The sequence below is a fragment of the Schistocerca serialis genome, unplaced genomic scaffold (genome assembly GCF_023864345.2).
Source record: "Schistocerca serialis cubense isolate TAMUIC-IGC-003099 unplaced genomic scaffold, iqSchSeri2.2 HiC_scaffold_398, whole genome shotgun sequence".
In the NCBI taxonomy this organism is placed as follows: Eukaryota; Metazoa; Arthropoda; class Insecta; order Orthoptera; family Acrididae; genus Schistocerca; species Schistocerca serialis.
Window position 1 is genome coordinate 22,501 of NW_026047973.1, and position 7,126 is coordinate 29,626.

Genomic DNA, 7,126 nt, shown 5'->3' on the forward strand with positions numbered 1-7,126 from the left:
GTTGCGCCTTAACCTAACCTATGTTGCGCCTTAACCTAACCTATGTTGCGCCTTAACCTAACCTATGTTGCGCCTTAACCTAACCTATGTTGCGCCTTAACCTAACCTATGTTGCGCCTTAACCTAACCTATGTTGCGCCTTAACCTAACCTATGTTGCGCCTTAACCTAACCTATGTTGCGCCTTAACCTAACCTATGTTGCGCCTTAACCTAACCTATGTTGCGCCTTAACCTAACCTATGTTGCGCCTTAACCTAACCTATGTTGCGCCTTAACCTAACCTATGTTGCGCCTTAACCTAACCTATGTTGCGCCTTAACCTAACCTATGTTGCGCCTTAACCTAACCTATGTTGCGCCTTAACCTAACCTATGTTGCGCCTTAACCTAACCTATGTTGCGCCTTAACCTAACCTATGTTGCGCCTTAACCTAACCTATGTTGCGCCTTAACCTAACCTATGTTGCGCCTTAACCTAACCTATGTTGCGCCTTAACCCAACCTATGTTGCGCCTTAACCCAACCTATGTTGCGCCTTAACCCAACCTATGTTGCGCCCTTAACCCAACCTATGTTGCGCCTTAACCCAACCTATGTTGCGCCTTAACCCAACCTATGTTGCGCCTTAACCCAACCTATGTTGGGCCTTAACCCAACCTATGTTGGGCCTTAACCCAACACACGTTGGGCCTTAACCCAACACACGTTGGGCCTTAACCCAACACACGTTGGGCCTTAACCCAACACACGTTGGGCCTTAACCCAACACACGTTGGGCCTTAACCCAACACACGTTGGGCCTTAACCCAACACACGTTGGGCCTTAACCCAACACACGTTGGGCCTTAACCCAACACACGTTGGGCCTTAACCCAACACACGTTGGGCCTTAACCCAACACACGTTGGGCCTTAACCAACACACGTTGGGCCTTAACCACAACACACGTTTGGGCCTTAACCCAACACACGTTGGGCCTTAACCCAACACACGTTGGGCCTTAACCCAACACACGTTGGGCCTTAACCCAACACACGTTGGGCCTTAACCCAACACACGTTGGGCCTTAACCCAACACACGTTGGGCCTTAACCCAACACACGTTGGGCCTTAACCTGCTCTGTAATTGTCATACGACGCGTTAAATTAGTGTAGTGTTGCCTAACTGCAACCCCCGCAATATAGTTTGCTACTCGCACTGCCCGGTCCCCAGTGTATCGCTTCATGTTAAACACCTTGCAGCTATACACTGTAATGTGGATGGCAGCAGGACGTACATGCTCAATGCCCTTTGCAGTTGTTCATTGGCATTTGCAGTTGTTCATTGGCATTCGCATGGCGAAGCACTTAGCCTACGCTGTGGTACGGCCTGTGTCAACTGTCCGCTGATGTTGTACGTCCAAATCACACACTGTACTGCACATTGGTCCTCATGTACTGAATGATACATCGTGGTACATGTGACCGTACAACGACTGCGCCAACAACGGCGAACCATGCGGTCCAAATGTTGTGCACTCAGCTACGTGTCGTCTCCCTATAAGAGCTGGATTGCAGTGTGGTATGCCCTGGATGGCGATCAGCATGAGCCGTCTGTTGATGTAGTGGCGCGTGTTGTCAGACGTAGTCGTCTCTTCTCACACACCGTGATAGCATGGTGCACTGCGTTCCACATCTGCGACATGCGACAGAGGCCGGTTGACAGTCGTTCGCGCAATGGACATCGCATACGTACGGGGGCCACCTTCCACGTGTTCGCGAAGCGTGCACATGTTGTTGCGTGTATGTGGGCAGACATAGTGTGTCGTGACACCTGACACAGGCATGCAACAATCGTTGAATTTGCAAATGGCGATGGACGCCTACGTTTGCTGGTGACGTTACGCAAATGAACAACTGGTAAACCGTTGTGGTGCGGTTGTTCTCGCTAGAGGTGAATCAGTGATGGCGACGATCGGTTGAGCTACCAACCGGTTGTTCCAGCGATACCCACCATGCCCACGAACGTGAATGGCATCTGGGTGTGAAGCGATACGCGGCGGTGGCTGGGTGGGACCGTCCCCGGCCGGTGAGGGGGGGCCTCCCGGCGTGCTGGCCGCGCGGTGCGTGGGCGCACGCGCTACAGCCGGCTGGTGGGGGCGGCCAGTGGCAGGCGCGCCGGCCGACGGAGGCGGCAGGCGGCGCAGCTGCGCGCCGGCGCACCCTGCACGCGGCGCCGTGCGGCCAAAGTAGGTCCTCGCGGGCCCGGTGCGAAGCGCGGTGGACATCTGCAGTGTGCTGGTCCGATTGAGGACTGTGTGCGCTGAGGATGCGCCGCCGCCCGGCGCTCGGCGCCGCGACGCCGTCTGCTGCTCGGTCGCCTCTGCGGTTCTCGCAGGTGGTTTGTATCGCAGCTGTGCGGACGTGTTGGCGCGTGCGCTGTGCTGGGAGAGTTCGCTTCGGCACCCAAGTGGGGCTTTTGTCCTTCTGTGGCGCTGGCGTTGGAGCTGCCGGTCACCGTAGGTGGCGCGTGTTGTCTCCCGCCGGCAATGCCACGACAGCACGCTCCCGGGCCTCTGTCGGCAGCGGCAAGCTCAGTTGGGAGCACGGGTGGTCGCACCTAAAGCGTCTACTCGCCAAACCCCGGGCGATTGCGCCTCTCTCGAACCCGACCAAGTACTTAGGACGGCGCTGCGCGCCGCCGGGACCTGAGAGGGTTTCGAGGTGTATGGTGCAGGGGAGCTCAGCCTCCTCCTGTTTGCAGAATAATTGAGCGGACGCTTGCGTGTTCGCGCGGGCCCCCGGGACACACTCCCGGGCGGCCGGCTGCTCAGCTCTAGTTGACGCAGCTCCCTGGTTGATCCTGCCAGTAGTCATATGCTTGTCTCAAAGATTAAGCCATGCATGTCTCAGTACAAGCCGCATTAAGGTGAAACCGCGAATGGCTCATTAAATCAGTTATGGTTCCTTAGATCGTACCCACGTTACTTGGATAACTGTGGTAATTCTAGAGCTAATACATGCAAACAGAGTCCCGACCAGAGATGGAAGGGACGCTTTTATTAGATCAAAACCAATCGGTCGGCTCGTCCGGTCCGTTTGCCTTGGTGACTCTGAATAACTTTGGGCTGATCGCACGGTCCTCGTACCGGCGACGCATCTTTCAAATGTCTGCCTTATCAACTGTCGATGGTAGGTTCTGCGCCTACCATGGTTGTAACGGGTAACGGGGAATCAGGGTTCGATTCCGGAGAGGGAGCCTGAGAAACGGCTACCACATCCAAGGAAGGCAGCAGGCGCGCAAATTACCCACTCCCGGCACGGGGAGGTAGTGACGAAAAATAACGATACGGGACTCATCCGAGGCCCCGTAATCGGAATGAGTACACTTTAAATCCTTTAACGAGTATCTATTGGAGGGCAAGTCTGGTGCCAGCAGCCGCGGTAATTCCAGCTCCAATAGCGTATATTAAAGTTGTTGCGGTTAAAAAGCTCGTAGTTGGATTTGTGTCCCACGCTGTTGGTTCACCGCCCGTCGGTGTTTAACTGGCATGTATCGTGGGACGTCCTGCCGGTGGGGCGAGCTGAAGGCGTGCGACGCGCCTCGTGCGTGCTCGTGCGTCCCGAGGCGGACCCCCGTTGCAATCCTACCAGGGTGCTCTTGAGTGAGTGTCTCGGTGGGCCGGCACGTTTACTTTGAACAAATTAGAGTGCTTAAAGCAGGCAAGCCCGCCTGAATACTGTGTGCATGGAATAATGGAATAGGACCTCGGTTCTATTTTGTTGGTTTTCGGAACCCGAGGTAATGATTAATAGGGACAGGCGGGGGCATTCGTATTGCGACGTTAGAGGTGAAATTCTTGGATCGTCGCAAGACGAACAGAAGCGAAAGCATTTGCCAAGTATGTTTTCATTAATCAAGAACGAAAGTTAGAGGTTCGAAGGCGATCAGATACCGCCCTAGTTCTAACCATAAACGATGCCAGCCAGCGATCCGCCGCAGTTCCTCCGATGACTCGGCGGGCAGCCTCCGGGAAACCAAAGCTTTTGGGTTCCGGGGGAAGTATGGTTGCAAAGCTGAAACTTAAAGGAATAGAGACGGAAGGGCACCACCAGGAGTGGAGCCTGCGGCTTAATTTGACTCAACACGGGAAACCTCACCAGGCCCGGACACCGGAAGGATTGACAGATTGATAGCTCTTTCTTGATTCGGTGGGTGGTGGTGCATGGCCGTTCTTAGTTGGTGGAGCGATTTGTCTGGTTAATTCCGATAACGAACGAGACTCTAGCCTGCTAACTAGTCGCGTGACATCCTTCGTGCTGTCAGCGATTACTTTTCTTCTTAGAGGGACAGGCGGCTTCTAGCCGCACGAGATTGAGCAATAACAGGTCTGTGATGCCCCTTAGATGTTCTGGGCCGCACGCGCGCTACACTGAAGGAATCAGCGTGTCTTCCTAGGCCGAAAGGTCGGGGTAACCCGCTGAACCTCCTTCGTGCTAGGGATTGGGGCTTGCAATTGTTCCCCCATGAACGAGGAATTCCCAGTAAGCGCGAGTCATAAGCTCGCGTTGATTACGTCCCTGCCCTTTGTACACACCGCCCGTCGCTACTACCGATTGAATGATTTAGTGAGGTCCTTCGGACTGGTACGCGGCATTGACTCTGTCGTTGCCGATGCTACCGGAAAGATGACCAAACTTGATCATTTAGAGGAAGTAAAAGTCGTAACAAGGTTTCCGTAGGTGAACCTGCGGAAGGATCATTACCGACTAGACTGCATGTCTTTCGATGTGCGTGTCGTGTCGCGCAACACGCTACCTGTACGGCTCGCAGTAGCCGTGCGCCGCGTGCGGAACCACGCGTGCTTCTCAAAACTAACGCCAATGTTGTGTGGTACGAGCGCTGAAGCGCTGGAGCGGCTGGCCTGCGGCACCTGGCGCCTGGCGCCGGTTTTGAATGACTTTCGCCCGACTGCCTGTCCGCTCCGGTGTGGAGCCGTACGACGCCCATCGGCCGTGAGGCCGTTGGACACAGAACGCTTGAACAGGGCCGCCACACGCCTACGTCCCGCCTATGCAACTGTCTTGAAAGAGACAGTGGAAACTAAGAAAAGATCACCCAGGACGGTGGATCACTCGGCTCGTGGGTCGATGAAGAACGCAGCAAATTGCGCGTCGACATGTGAACTGCAGGACACATGAACATCGACGTTTCGAACGCACATTGCGGTCCATGGATTCCGTTCCCGGGCCACGTCTGGCTGAGGGTCGGCTACGTATACTGAAGCGCGCGGCGTTTGCCCCGCTTCGCAGACCTGGGAGCGTCGCGGCCGCCTGTGGGGCCGGCCGCGCCTCCTTAAACGTGCGATGCGCCGCCCGTCGCCTGGCGGTTCGCATACCGGTACTTACTCGGTAGCGTGCACAGCCGGCTGGCGGTGTGGCGTGCGACACCTCGTACAACGACCTCAGAGCAGGCGAGACTACCCGCTGAATTTAAGCATATTACTAAGCGGAGGAAAAGAAACTAACAAGGATTCCCCCAGTAGCGGCGAGCGAACAGGGAAGAGTCCAGCACCGAACCCCGCAGGCTGCCGCCTGTCGTGGCATGTGGTGTTTGGGAGGGTCCACTACCCCGACGCCTCGCGCCGAGCCCAAGTCCAACTTGAATGAGGCCACGGCCCGTAGAGGGTGCCAGGCCCGTAGCGGCCGGTGCGAGCGTCGGCGGGACCTCTCCTTCGAGTCGGGTTGCTTGAGAGTGCAGCTCCAAGTGGGTGGTAAACTCCATCTGAGACTAAATATGACCACGAGACCGATAGCGAACAAGTACCGTGAGGGAAAGTTGAAAAGAACTTTGAAGAGAGAGTTCAAAAGTACGTGAAACCGTTCTGGGGTAAACGTGAGAAGTCCGAAAGGTCGAACGGGTGAGATTCACGCCCATCCGGCCACTGGCCCTCCGCCCTCGGCAGATGGGCCGGCCGCCCGCGCGGAGCAATCCGCGGCGGGGTCGTGTCCGGTTGCCTTTCCACTCGCCGCGGGGTGGGGCCGTTCCGGTGTGCGGTGGGCCGCACTTCTCCCCTAGTAGGACGTCGCGACCCGCTGGGTGCCGGCCTACGGCCCGGGTGCGCAGCCTGTCCTTCCGCGGGCCTCGGTTCGCGTCTGTTGGGCAGAGCCCCGGTGTCCTGGCTGGCTGCCCGGCGGTATATCTGGAGGAGTCGATTCGCCCCTTTGGGCGCTCGGGCTCCCGGCAAGCGCGCGCGGTTCTTCCCGGATGACGGACCTACCCTGGCCCGGCCCCGGACCCGCGCCGCTGTTGGCTCGGGATGCTCTCGGGCGGAATAATCGCTCCCGTCAGCGGCGCTTCAGCTTTGGACAATTTCACGACCCGTCTTGAAACACGGACCAAGGAGTCTAACATGTGCGCGAGTCATTGGGCTGTACGAAACCTAAAGGCGTAATGAAAGTGAAGGTCTCGCCTTGCGCGGGCCGAGGGAGGATGGGGCTTCCCCGCCCTTCACGGGGGCGGCGGCCTCCGCACTCCCGGGGCGTCTCGTCCTCATTGCGAGGTGAGGCCGCACCTAGAGCGTACACGTTGGGACCCGAAAGATGGTGAACTATGCCTGGCCAGGACGAAGTCAGGGGAAACCCTGATGGAGGTCCGTAGCGATTCTGACGTGCAAATCGATCGTCGGAGCTGGGTATAGGGGCGAAAGACTAATCGAACCATCTAGTAGCTGGTTCCCTCCGAAGTTTCCCTCAGGATAGCTGGTGCTCGTACGAGTCTCATCCGTAAAGCGAATGATTAGAGGCCTTGGGGCCGAAACGACCTCAACCTATTCTCAAACTTTAAATGGGTGAGATCTCCGGCTTGCTTGATATGCTGAAGCCGCGAGCAAACGACTCGGATCGGAGTGCCAAGTGGGCCACTTTTGGTAAGCAGAACTGGCGCTGTGGGATGAACCAAACGCCGAGTTAAGGCGCCCGAATCGACGCTCATGGGAAACCATGAAAGGCGTTGGTTGCTTAAGACAGCAGGACGGTGGCCATGGAAGTCGGAATCCGCTAAGGAGTGTGTAACAACTCACCTGCCGAAGCAACTAGCCCTGAAAATGGATGGCGCTGAAGCGTCGTGCCTATACTCGGCCGTCAG

At 56.7% G+C, this 7,126-nt stretch overlaps 2 non-coding genes across 2 annotated transcripts; both read left to right on the plus strand.

Annotated features, from left to right (window-relative positions):
• Nucleotides 1–2,829: 2,829 nt before the first annotated feature.
• On the plus strand, nucleotides 2,830–4,745 carry LOC126446528 (small subunit ribosomal RNA). Its single transcript, XR_007583307.1, has one exon. It is a non-coding gene; the product is annotated as a small subunit ribosomal RNA (ribosomal RNA).
• A 350-nt stretch (nucleotides 4,746–5,095) lies between these two features.
• On the plus strand, nucleotides 5,096–5,250 carry LOC126446532 (5.8S ribosomal RNA). The gene has a single exon (XR_007583311.1). It is a non-coding gene; the product is annotated as a 5.8S ribosomal RNA (ribosomal RNA).
• Nucleotides 5,251–7,126: the final 1,876 nt, after the last annotated feature.